A 14,269-nucleotide genomic window follows, 5' to 3' on the forward strand; every position below is an offset into this window, starting at 1 on the left:
TTGACTCCTAAATACTTTTCTACTTTGGACCACTCTATCGGTTCCTTGTCATTCTGTAGTCACTTGTCATTCTTTTTATTTCTTCTCTACTTCCTTTAATTTCACTCTCCTTATTGCAACAACAATTGCGCCACAATCGGCTAAGGTGAGTTCCCACCTAGCCACGCTCTTGAAACCCTTAAACGGTCTTAGAAGGTCACACTTCTTTCTCTTAACTCTTTATTTCTATTGACAGGTTTCTCTCCGTTATTTTACATTAAATATTAATATTATTAATTCTCTCGACACTGCTATACTGACTATCACACATCCCCGTGTGCATGGCTTGGCATTACATCTTTCTAATCTAAAACAAATTCGAATTTACTCGTTTGCTTAAATCATGTTTTCTTTTTTTTTAACCCTTAATACACATCTTGTGACTTCAAGTGACAGTTTGGCCGGATAACTCTTTCTCATAAGTAGCTTGAACTCTTCTGCGCAAACCCAACCATTTGGCTTACAATTTATCACAACACAGTTCAGGCTCTAGCCGCCACTTGCGACGATATGCACCTTTAGTGCCACAATCTCTCATTAGATGGAACTTAACCTCTGTGTGTGATGTTCTGTGCACCTCTCTTAGGTGACAGATCTCAACTCATCTCCTGCGTCTATTTCAACGCCATCACTTTCTTCGATAAACTCATAAGAGTCTCGTTTATCTGGTAATTTTCGCAAGCTTTCATGCGGCTACATGTATGTTATTTTACTAGTCAATGATTTCAACAGGTAACGATCACCTTCGAGCAATTCTATTACCACAAACTATCCCTTGAACTTGGGATCCAATTTCGTTTGATGCCGTTCCTCACTTCTTAGCAAGACATGATCGCCAATCCCATGTTTTACAATTTTTGCCTTATTTTGATCAACTCTACTTTTATCATATTCTGCACTTTTATCTATATTCTCTTTAGCTTCTGCCCTAGCTTCTTTACAGTCTACCTAAGGTTGAGCTGTTGTGGGTAACATGCCCAAAGGTCTTGCCTGCTTTCCTATTAGTGGTTCTAAAGGGCTGAAAATTATTATTACTAGTACAATTCATAGCTAATTGGATGTCCATCAACGCATCCTGCCAAGAGCTTTCGCTTGTCTCAACTGCTGTCAACATTCCTTTCAACGTGCTCATCACGCGCTTCACTTGGCCGTTTGCCCTGCTTGCCCCTGTTGCAATTAAATGTAATAGAATTTTATTTGATGAACAGAAGTCGCGAAATCGACCACTAGCAAACCTTCTACCTTAATCTGCAATGATACGACTAAGAACCCCAAAAAGTGATATACCTGCCTTTACTGCGTTGATACAATTTTCAGAATCCAAAATCAGAGTGTTATATAGGCAATCATACTTGGTAAATGCGTCTATTTGTACTATAATATATTCCTTCAAGTCATTTTTGCCACACAGCTTTCCACTAATATCAATATGTACGGTATTCCAGGGAATTTCTACCTTGGTAATGGGGTGCAGGTCCATTTGTACCTTGCCTGTTGAGGGTTCGAAGAGCTTACAGGTTATACAGTTTTCCACAAACTTTCTAACATACTTCGACAGACTTTCAAACCAATATTGTTCATAGACCTTGTTTAAAGTCTTCTGCCATCCAAGATGCATTATAGCCTCGTGCACATTATTAATGACCGACCACCTAAAGGCTCTCGGAATCACTGTTAAGCAACGAGTCTTACCACTTCTCTGAATTTGGCGATACAACATTCCGGCTCTTATTTCACAAGTTTTAGCTCTGGCAACTTGCATCTCACCTCCATTTATTTGATTTATGATATCAACTATACCTAAGTCGCTGTTCAGCGATTAGCCAATTATCCGTTATCACTGCCAAGTCAATGCGAAGCTCAACTACTTGGTTTATTGTTTTCGAGGCCCATGGAATAGGATTTCGTGAAAGGCAGTCTTTCTATATTCTACGCTAAAATCGAATTCCTGCAAGAACGCCCACCATCGGTGTACACGTGGTTTCAGTTCTGCCTTGGTGCGACTCGCTTTTAAGGAATCTACCATGCAGATAATGTCGAAAATGTTTTACAGCAATATACACGGCTAAAGTCTCTAGTTCATATGAATGATATTTTGATTTTGAAGCCGATTTACACTTGCTGAAATATTCGATCACCCCTACATTTGCCGTCAATTCTGTGAAGGAGCATTGCCCGTAGCCATCCGCGCTGGCGTCTGTATGCAATTCGATCGGTAGCTCAGGGTTGAATATGGTCAGCACCGGGTCACTTGTCAACACGTCAATAATCTTTTTACGAATTTCTTCATGATTCTGCTTCCAAACAAATCCATGTACCTTACCAGTTGGGTGATGCAATGGATTCATTTGCTCAAAGAATCGTGGAACAAACTGTCTTAAATATGAAGCCAAACCTATAAATTGTCTTAAATCCCGAGATACTCTATTCCTGTCTTGAAGAATGTGCACTTCTTTATGTTGAATAAAAATCCGGCATCTGACAAGGCTTTAAGCACTACTTTCAATCTTGTAAAAGCTTCTTCTTTGGGGTTTGCGACTATCAACACATCATCAATATAAACAATTGCATACGAGTATGCCAAATCACCTAAGGCTCGTAGTATCGCTCTTTAAAATACTGACGAAGCGTTCTTCAAGCCGAATGGCATAGCAAGGATCTCGTATTGGCCTTCTGGAGTCACGAAAGCTGTTTTCTCTATGGAATCAGTGTGAATCGGTATCTGATAAAATCCGCTGGCCATGTCCAAACTGCTAAAGTATTGACTACCACGTTATCTATCTATCTGATCTGATATTAATGGCAATGGATACTTATCAGACACCTCCTGTAATCCTCCTGTAGTTATACGCCTGTGTAGCATGCCAGTTATGAAACTATCTGAGAATTCATTTAAAATATTTCTTAATATTAACTTATCATTATCAGCTAGTTCCACATTATCGTTAACAAGATTTTCTAAGATGCTTATCGAAGTTTCATTACTCACTACATTGATAATTTGATTCATATACATTGTGAATTTGCTTGTATCTATCATGACACCAAAACCTAGCTGCAATATTTCTCGACCAATTATAATATCGTACTTAAGGTAATTATCCACTACTACATATTTACAGTTGCCAATATTTGTAAGTTACTTTTAACAGTGTCATCACCTATTCCTCTTAGAACTACCGTATTATAAATCCTTTTTCGAGCCAGCTTGTTGCAGAGTTTTTCCTTGACCAAAGAGCATTCGGCACCCGAATCGAAGAAGAAGATAAATCTCTCACCAATTTGCTTCATAATACCAGTTGGCTCCAACAGTGCACACATGTCGACTCGCTTCTCGTTGTTGTAGTTGTGCGTCGAAGTCGTTCCCTTCGTACATGCAGATGCAATGTGACCAGGATTGCCACACTTGAAGCAAGTAACTCCTGACCTCTCTCGTCCAGTCAAAGGTTTGCCAGTATGATGAATTGGTTTTGCGTCGTTTCTCTCTTCTCCCTTCTTCTCGCGGCATTCAAACGTTTTATGTCCCATCTTGCCGCAGGCGCAGCGCCTTCAACCTCTTCCTGTACGGTCCTTGATCCAATCCAGAGTTGTCGCTCACTTTGCTGAACGCAAACGCCTTTAATAGTTGCTGCAGTTCATTCATAGTTTTTTTGTTTGTAGTGAAAACCGAATTTTTGCTGGGATCGATTTGGGACGTGTGGGCCAACTCTAAAGAAGCAGCTATTTCCTCTTGGCTCATTCCTTTCCACTTTGTCAGCAGTGACGTCACCAGCCTGCTGCCATATACTGACATGGACTCGTTTGCATTCGGCCGTCCGTTGAGAATGTTGAGCAATACGGCAGACGGTGGCTCGATGCCTTCATAGCGGTGTAAAAACAAATCCTTGAATTCCAGCCACGACATTCCAGCGAGGCAAATTTGGGATAGCCCTTGCGAAGAGTTTCCAAGCAGCGATTTGCTAAGCGCCATGACTAGTGCTCCGCCTTCCAGTGGACGCTCGAATTCATATCCACGGTTTTGCACCACGCCGCGGCGTCATCCCCAGGCACATCAGGATTAAACATAGGCAATGTCACCGAAATATTTTGCAAGGCTGCAGCCGATGTTGCTTGCACAGTATTCAGCAACTTTAGGAAGTTTTGGTAGTGTGTCTCTAAAATCGCCTGCAACACACCGTCAGAATGTTCTTGTATCGATGGGAATCCCACTTCAGATGTCGGAGATAGGGGTCTCTTAAAGGCCTCGCGAGTTGCTTTGTCCGTCATGATTTAACTATCACTTGTTTTTTTTCTTGCTAAAATGCGCAGCGAGTAGCAATTGTCCGTGTTGCCCGTTCGAAGGTTCTCGAAAGAATTGACTCCTAAATACTTTTCTACTTTGGACCACTCTATCGGTTCCTTGTCATTCTGTAGTCACTTGTCATTCTTTTTATTTATTCTCTACTTCCTTTAATTTTACTCTCCTTGTTGCAACAACAATTGCGCCACAACCGGCTAAGGTGAGTTCCCACCTAGCCACGCTCTTGAAACCCTTAAACGGTCTTAGAAGGTCACACTTCTTTCTCTTAACTCTTTATTTCTATTGACAGGTTTCTCTCCGTTATTTTACATTAAATATTAATATTATTAATTCTCTCGACACTGCTATACTGACTATCACACATCCTCGTGTGCATGGCTTGGCATTACATCTTTCTAATCTAAAACAAATTCGAATTTACTCGTTTGCTTAAATCATGTTTTCTTTTTTTTTAACCCTTAATACACATCTTGTGACTTCAAGTGACAGTTTGGCCGGATAACTCTTTCTCATAAGTAGCTTGAACTCTTCTGCGCAAACCCAACCATTTGGCTTACAATTTATCACAACACAGTTCAGGCTCTAGCCGCCACTTGCGACGATATGCACCTTTAGTGCCACAATCTCTCATTAGATGGAACTTAACCTCTGTGTGTGATGTTCTGTGCACCTCTCTTAGGTGACAGATCTCAACTCATCTCCTGCGTCTATTTCAACGCCATCACTTTCTTCGATAAACTCATAAGAGTCTCGTTTATCTGGTAATTTTCGCAAGCTTTCATGCGGCTACATGTATGTTATTTTACTAGTCAATGATTTCAACAGGTAACGATCACCTTCGAGCAATTCTATTACCACAAACTATCCCTTGAACTTGGGATCCAATTTCGTTTGATGCCGTTCCTCACTTCTTAGCAAGACATGATCGCCAATCCCATGTTTTACAATTTTTGCCTTATTTTGATCAACTCTACTTTTATCATATTCTGCACTTTTATCTATATTCTCTTTAGCTTCTGCCCTAGCTTCTTTACAGTCTACCTAAGGTTGAGCTGTTGTGGGTAACATGCCCAAAGGTCTTGCCTGCTTTCCTATTAGTGGTTCTAAAGGGCTGAAAATTATTATTACTAGTACAATTCATAGCTAATTGGATGTCCATCAACGCATCCTGCCAAGAGCTTTCGCTTGTCTCAACTGCTGTCAACATTCCTTTCAACGTGCTCATCACGCGCTTCACTTGGCCGTTTGCCCTGCTTGCCCCTGTTGCAATTAAATGTAATAGAATTTTATTTGATGAACAGAAGTCGCGAAATCGACCACTAGCAAACCTTCTACCTTAATCTGCAATGATACGACTAAGAACCCCAAAAAGTGATATACCTGCCTTTACTGCGTTGATACAATTTTCAGAATCCAAAATCAGAGTGTTATATAGGCAATCATACTTGGTAAATGCGTCTATTTGTACTATAATATATTCCTTCAAGTCATTTTTGCCACACAGCTTTCCACTAATATCAATATGTACGGTATTCCAGGGAATTTCTACCTTGGTAATGGGGTGCAGGTCCATTTGTACCTTGCCTGTTGAGGGTTCGAAGAGCTTACAGGTTATACAGTTTTCCACAAACTTTCTAACATACTTCGACAGACTTTCAAACCAATATTGTTCATAGACCTTGTTTAAAGTCTTCTGCCATCCAAGATGCATTATAGCCTCGTGCACATTATTAATGACCGACCACCTAAAGGCTCTCGGAATCACTGTTAAGCAACGAGTCTTACCACTTCTCTGAATTTGGCGATACAACATTCCGGCTCTTATTTCACAAGTTTTAGCTCTGGCAACTTGCATCTCACCTCCATTTATTTGATTTATGATATCAACTATACCTAAGTCGCTGTTCAGCGATTAGCCAATTATCCGTTATCACTGCCAAGTCAATGCGAAGCTCAACTACTTGGTTTATTGTTTTCGAGGCCCATGGAATAGGATTTCGTGAAAGGCAGTCTTTCTATATTCTACGCTAAAATCGAATTCCTGCAAGAACGCCCACCATCGGTGTACACGTGGTTTCAGTTCTGCCTTGGTGCGACTCGCTTTTAAGGAATCTACCATGCAGATAATGTCGAAAATGTTTTACAGCAATATACACGGCTAAAGTCTCTAGTTCATATGAATGATATTTTGATTTTGAAGCCGATTTACACTTGCTGAAATATTCGATCACCCCTACATTTGCCGTCAATTCTGTGAAGGAGCATTGCCCGTAGCCATCCGCGCTGGCGTCTGTATGCAATTCGATCGGTAGCTCAGGGTTGAATATGGTCAGCACCGGGTCACTTGTCAACACGTCAATAATCTTTTTACGAATTTCTTCATGATTCTGCTTCCAAACAAATCCATGTACCTTACCAGTTGGGTGATGCAATGGATTCATTTGCTCAAAGAATCGTGGAACAAACTGTCTTAAATATGAAGCCAAACCTATAAATTGTCTTAAATCCCGAGATACTCTATTCCTGTCTTGAAGAATGTGCACTTCTTTATGTTGAATGAAAATCCGGCATCTGACAAGGCTTTAAGCACTACTTTCAATCTTGTAAAAGCTTCTTCTTTGGGGTTTGCGACTATCAACACATCATCAATATAAACAATTGCATACGAGTATGCCAAATCACCTAAGGCTCGTAGTATCGCTCTTTAAAATACTGACGAAGCGTTCTTCAAGCCGAATGGCATAGCAAGGATCTCGTATTGGCCTTCTGGAGTCACGAAAGCTGTTTTCTCTATGGAATCAGTGTGAATCGGTATCTGATAAAATCCGCTGGCCATGTCCAAACTGCTAAAGTATTGACTACCACGTTATCTATCTATCTGATCTGATATTAATGGCAATGGATACTTATCAGACACCTCCTGTAATCCTCCTGTAGTTATACGCCTGTGTAGCATGCCAGTTATGAAACTATCTGAGAATTCATTTAAAATATTTCTTAATATTAACTTATCATTATCAGCTAGTTCCACATTATCGTTAACAAGATTTTCTAAGATGCTTATCGAAGTTTCATTACTCACTACATTGATAATTTGATTCATATACATTGTGAATTTGCTTGTATCTATCATGACACCAAAACCTAGCTGCAATATTTCTCGACCAATTATAATATCGTACTTAAGGTAATTATCCACTACTACATATTTACAGTTGCCAATATTTGTAAGTTACTTTTAACAGTGTCATCACCTATTCCTCTTAGAACTACCGTATTATAAATCCTTTTTCGAGCCAGCTTGTTGCAGAGTTTTTCCTTGACCAAAGAGCATTCGGCACCCGAATCGAAGAAGAAGATAAATCTCTCACCAATTTGCTTCATAATACCAGTTGGCTCCAACAGTGCACACATGTCGACTCGCTTCTCGTTGTTGTAGTTGTGCGTCGAAGTCGTTCCCTTCGTACATGCAGATGCAATGTGACCAGGATTGCCACACTTGAAGCAAGTAACTCCTGACCTCTCTCGTCCAGTCAAAGGTTTGCCAGTATGATGAATTGGTTTTGCGTCGTTTCTCTCTTCTCCCTTCTTCTCGCGGCATTCAAACGTTTTATGTCCCATCTTGCCGCAGGCGCAGCGCCTTCAACCTCTTCCTGTACGGTCCTTGATCCAATCCAGAGTTGTCGCTCACTTTGCTGAACGCAAACGCCTTTAATAGTTGCTGCAGTTCATTCATAGTTTTTTTGTTTGTAGTGAAAACCGAATTTTTGCTGGGATCGATTTGGGACGTGTGGGCCAACTCTAAAGAAGCAGCTATTTCCTCTTGGCTCATTCCTTTCCACTTTGTCAGCAGTGACGTCACCAGCCTGCTGCCATATACTGACATGGACTCGTTTGCATTCGGCCGTCCGTTGAGAATGTTGAGCAATACGGCAGACGGTGGCTCGATGCCTTCATAGCGGTGTAAAAACAAATCCTTGAATTCCAGCCACGACATTCCAGCGAGGCAAATTTGGGATAGCCCTTGCGAAGAGTTTCCAAGCAGCGATTTGCTAAGCGCCATGACTAGTGCTCCGCCTTCCAGTGGACGCTCGAATTCATATCCACGGTTTTGCACCACGCCGCGGCGTCATCCCCAGGCACATCAGGATTAAACATAGGCAATGTCACCGAAATATTTTGCAAGGCTGCAGCCGATGTTGCTTGCACAGTATTCAGCAACTTTAGGAAGTTTTGGTAGTGTGTCTCTAAAATCGCCTGCAACACACCGTCAGAATGTTCTTGTATCGATGGGAATCCCACTTCAGATGTCGGAGATAGGGGTCTCTTAAAGGCCTCGCGAGTTGCTTTGTCCGTCATGATTTAACTATCACTTGTTTTTTTTCTTGCTAAAATGCGCAGCGAGTAGCAATTGTCCGTGTTGCCCGTTCGAAGGTTCTCGAAAGAATTGACTCCTAAATACTTTTCTACTTTGGACCACTCTATCGGTTCCTTGTCATTCTGTAGTCACTTGTCATTCTTTTTATTTATTCTCTACTTCCTTTAATTTTACTCTCCTTGTTGCAACAACAATTGCGCCACAACCGGCTAAGGTGAGTTCCCACCTAGCCACGCTCTTGAAACCCTTAAACGGTCTTAGAAGGTCACACTTCTTTCTCTTAACTCTTTATTTCTATTGACAGGTTTCTCTCCGTTATTTTACATTAAATATTAATATTATTAATTCTCTCGACACTGCTATGGCTTGGCATTACATCTTTCTAATCTAAAACAAATTCGAATTTACTCGTTTGCTTAAATCATGTTTTCTTTTTTTTTAACCCTTAATACACATCTTGTGACTTCAAGTGACAGTTTGGCCGGATAACTCTTTCTCATAAGTAGCTTGCACTCTTCTGCGCAAACCCAACCATTTGGCTTACAATTTATCACAACACAGTTCAGGCTCTAGCCGCCACTTGCGACGATATGCACCTTTAGTGCCACAATTTCTCATTAGATCGAACTTAACCTCTGTGTGTGATGTTCTGTGCACCTCTCTTAGGTGACAGATCTCAACTCATCTCCTGCGTCTATTTCAACGCCATCACTTTCTTCGATAAACTCATATGAGTCTCGTTTATCTGGTAATTTTCGCAAGCTTTCATGCGGCTACATGTATGTTATTTTACTAGTCAATGATTTCAACAGGTAACGATCACCTTCGAGCAATTCTATTACCACAAACTATCCCTTGAACTTGGGATCCATTTCGTTTGATGCCGTTCCTCACTTCTTAGCAAGACATGATCGCCAATCCCATGTTTTACAATTTTTGCCTTATTTTGATCAACTCTACTTTTATCATATTCTGCACTTTTATCTATATTCTCTTTAGCTTCTGCCCTAGTTTCTTTACAGTCTACCTAAGGTTGAGCTGTTGTGGGTAACATGCCCAAAGGTCTTGCCTGCTTTCCTATTAGTGATTCTAAAGGGCTGAAAATTATTATTACTAGTACAATTCATAGCTAATTGGATGTCCATCAACGCATCCTGCCAAGAGCTTTCGCTTGTCTCAACTGCTGTCAACATTCCTTTCAACGTGCTCATCACGCGGTCCACTTGGCCGTTTGCCCTGCTTGCCCCTGCTGCAATTAAATGTAATTGAATTTTATTTGATGAACAGAAGTCGCGAAATCGACCACTGGCAAAGCTCCTACCTTAATCTGCAATGATACGACTAAGAACCCCAAAAAGTGATATACCTGCCTTTACTGCGTTGATACAATTTTCAGAATCCAAATTCAGAGTGTTATATAGGCAATCATACTTGGTAAATGCGTCTATTTGTACTATAATATATTCCTTCAAGTCATTTTTGCCACACAGCTTTCCACTAATATCAATATGTACGGTATTCCAGGGAATTTCTACCTTGGTAATGGGGTGCAGGTCCATTTGTACCTTGCCTGTTGAGGGTTTGAAGAGCTTACAGGTTATACAGTTTTCCACAATCTTTCTAACATACTTCGACAGACTTTCAAACCAATATTGTTCATAGACCTTGTTTAAAGTCTTCTGCCATCCAAGATGCTTTATAGCCTCGTGCACATTATTAATGACCGACCACCTAAAGGCTCTCGGAATCACTGTTAAGCAACGAGTCTTACCACTTCTCTGAATTTTGCGATACAACATTCCGGCTCTAATTTCATAAGTTTTAGCTCTGTCAACTTGCATCTCACCTCCATTTATTTGATTCATGATATCAACTATACCTAGGTCCCTCTGCTGTTCAGCGATTAGCCAATTATCCGTTATCACTGCCAAGTCAATGCAAAGCTCAACTACTTGGTTTATTGTTTTCGAGGCCTCTGGAATTGGATTTCGTGAAAGGCAGTCTTTCTATATTCTACGTTAAAATCGAATTCCTGCAAGAACGCCCACCATCGGTGTACACGTGGTTTCAGTTCTGCCTTGGTGCAGCTCGCTTTTAGGGAATCTACCATGCAGATAATGTCGAAAATGTTTTACAGCAATATACACGGCTAAAGTCTCTAGTTCATATGAATGATATTTTGATTTTGAAGCCGATGTACACTTGCTGAAATATTCGATCACCCCTACATTTGTCGTCAATTCTATGAAGGAGCATTGCCCGTAGCCATCCGCGCTGGCGTCTGTATGCAATTCGATCGGTAGCTCAGGGTTGAATATGGTCAGCACCGGGTCACTTGTCAACACGTCAATAATCTTTTTACGTATTTCTTCATGATTCTGCTTCCAAACACATCCATGTACCTTACCAGTTCGCTGATACAATGGATTCATTTTCTCAAAGAATCGTGGAACAAACTGTCTTAAATATGAAGCCAAACCTATAAATTGTCTTAAATCCCGAGATACTCTATTCCTGTCTTGAAGAATGTGGACTTCTTTATGTTGAATGAAAATCCGGCATCTGACAAGGCTTTAAGCACTACTTTCAATCTTGTAAAAGCTTCTTCTTTGGGGTTTGCGACTATCAACACATCATCAATATAAACAATTGCATACGAGTATGCCAAATCACCTAAGGCTCGTAGTATCGCTCTTTAAAATACTGACGAAGTGTTCTTCAAGCCGAATGGCATAGCAAGGATCTCGTATTGGCTTTCTGGAGTCACGAAACCTGTTTTCTCTATGGAATCAGTGTGAATCGGTATCTGATAAAATCCGCTGGCCATGTCCAAACTGCTAAAGTATTTACTACCACGTTATCTATCTATCTGATCTGATATTAATGGCAATGGATACTTATCAGACACCTCCTGTAATCCTCCTGTAGTTATACGCCTGTGTAGCATGCCAGTTATGAAACTATCTGAGAATTCATTTAAAATATTTCTTAATATTAACTTATCATTATCAGCTAGTTCCACATTATCGTTAACAAGATTTTCTAAGATGCTTATCGAAGTTTCATTACTCACTACATTGATAATTTGATTCATATACATTGTGAATTTGCTTGTATCTATCATGACAAAACCTAGCTGCAATATTTCTCGACCAATAATAATATCGTACTTAAGGTAATTATCCATTACTACATATTTACAGTTGCCAATATTTGTAAGTTACTTTTAACAATGTCATCACCTATTCCTCTTAGAACTACCGTATTATAAATCCTTTTTCGAGCCAGCTTGTTGCAGAGTTTTTCCTTGACCAAAGAGCATTCGGCACCCGAATCGAAGAAGAAGATAAATCTCTCACCAATTTGCTTCATAATACCAGTTGGCTCCAACACTGCACACATGTCGACTCGCTTCTCGTTGTTGTAGTTGTGCGTCGAAGTCGTTCCCTTCGTACATGCAGATGCAATGTGACCATGATTGCCACACTTGAAGCAAGTAACTCCTGACCTCTCTCGTCCAGTCAAAGGTTTGCCAGTATGATGAATTGGTTTTGCGTCTTTTCTCTCTTCTCCCTTCTTCTCGCGGCATTCAAACGCTTTATGTCCCATCTTGCCGCAGGCGCAGCGCCTTCAACATCTTCCTGTACGGTCCTTGATCCAATCCTGCTGCCATATACTGACATGGACTCGTTTGCATTCGGCCGTCCGTTGAGAATGTTGAGCAATACGGCAGACGGTGGCTCGATGCCTTCATAGCGGTGTAAAAACAAATCCTTGAATTCCAGCCACGACATTCCAGCGAGGCAAATTTGGGATAGCCCTTGCGAAGAGTTTCCAAGCAGCGATTTGCTAAGCGCCATGACTAGTGCTCCGCCTTCCAGTGGACGCTCGAATTCATATCCACGGTTTTGCACCACGCTGCGGCGTCAGCCCCAGGCACATCAGGATTAAACATAGGCAATGTCACCGAAATATTTTGCAAGGCTGCAGCCGATGTTGTTTGCACAGTATTCAGCAACGCTGAATTCATATCCACGGTTTTGCACCACGCTGCGGCGTCAGCCCAAGGCACATCAGGATTACACATAGGCAATGTCACCGAAATATTTTGCAAGGCTGCAGCCGATGTTGTTTGCACAGTATTCAGCAACTTTAGGAAGTTTTGGTAGTGTGTCTCTAAAATCGCCTGCAACACACCGTCAGAATGTTCTTGTATCGATGGGAATCCCACTTCAGATGTCGGAGATAGGGGTCTCTTAAAGGCCTCGCGAGTTGCTTTGTCCGTCATGATTTAACTATCACTTCCTTTTTTTCTTGCTAAGATGCGCAGCGAGTAGCAATTGTTCGTGTTGCCCGTTCGAAGGTTCTCGAAAGAATTGACTCCGAAATACTTTTCTACTTTGGACCACTCTATCGGTTCCTTGTCATTCTGTAGTCACTTGTCATTCTTTTTATTTCTTCTCTACTTCCTTTAATTTCACTCTCCTTGTTGCAACAACAATTGCGCCACAATCGGCTAAGGTGAGTTCCCACCTAGCCACGCTCTTGAAACCCTTAAACGGTCTTAGAAGGTCACACTTCTTTCTCTTAACTCTTTATTTCTATTGACAGGTTTCTCTCCGTTATTTTACATTAAATATTAATATTATTAATTCTCTCGACACTGCTATACTGACTATCACACATCCTCGTGTGCATGGCTTGGCATTACATCTTTCTAATCTAAAACAAATTCGAATTTACTCGTTTGCTTAAATCATGTTTTCTTTTTTTTTAACCCTTAATACACATCTTGTGACTTCAAGTGACAGTTTGGCAGGATAACTTTTTCTCATAAGTAGCTTGCACTCTTCTGCGCAAACCCAACCATTTGGCTTACAATTTATCACAACACAGTTCAGGCTCTAGCCGCCACTTGCGACGATATGCACCTTTAGTGCCACAATTTCTCATTAGATCGAACTTAACCTCTGTGTGTGATGTTCTGTGCACCTCTCTTAGGTGACAGATCTCAACTCATCTCCTGCGTCTATTTCAACGCCATCACTTTCTTCGATAAACTCATATGAGTCTCGTTTATCTGGTAATTTTCGTCAGCTTTCACGAGGCTACATGTATGTTATTTTACTAGGCACCTTTAGTGCCACAATTTCTCATTAGATCGAACTTAACCTCTGTGTGTGATGTTCTGTGCACCTCTCTTAGGTGACAGATCTCAACTCATCTCCTGCGTCTATTTCAACGCCATCACTTTCTTCGATAAACTCATATGAGTCTCGTTTATCTGGTAATTTTCGCAAGCTTTCACGAGACTACATGTATGTTATTTTACTAGTCAATGATTTCAACAGGTAACGATCACCTTCGAGCAATTCTATTACCACAAACTATCCCTTGAACTTGGGATCCAATTTCGTTTGATGCCGTTCCTCACTTCTTAGCAAGACATGATCGCCAATCCCATGTTTTACAATTTTTGCCTTATTTTGATCAACTCTACTTTTATCATATTCTGCACTTTTATCTATATTCTCTTTAGCTTCTGCCCTAGT

Source organism: Drosophila subpulchrella, unplaced genomic scaffold, assembly GCF_014743375.2.
Source record: "Drosophila subpulchrella strain 33 F10 #4 breed RU33 unplaced genomic scaffold, RU_Dsub_v1.1 Primary Assembly Seq370, whole genome shotgun sequence".
Lineage (NCBI taxonomy): Eukaryota > Metazoa > Arthropoda > Insecta > Diptera > Drosophilidae > Drosophila > Drosophila subpulchrella.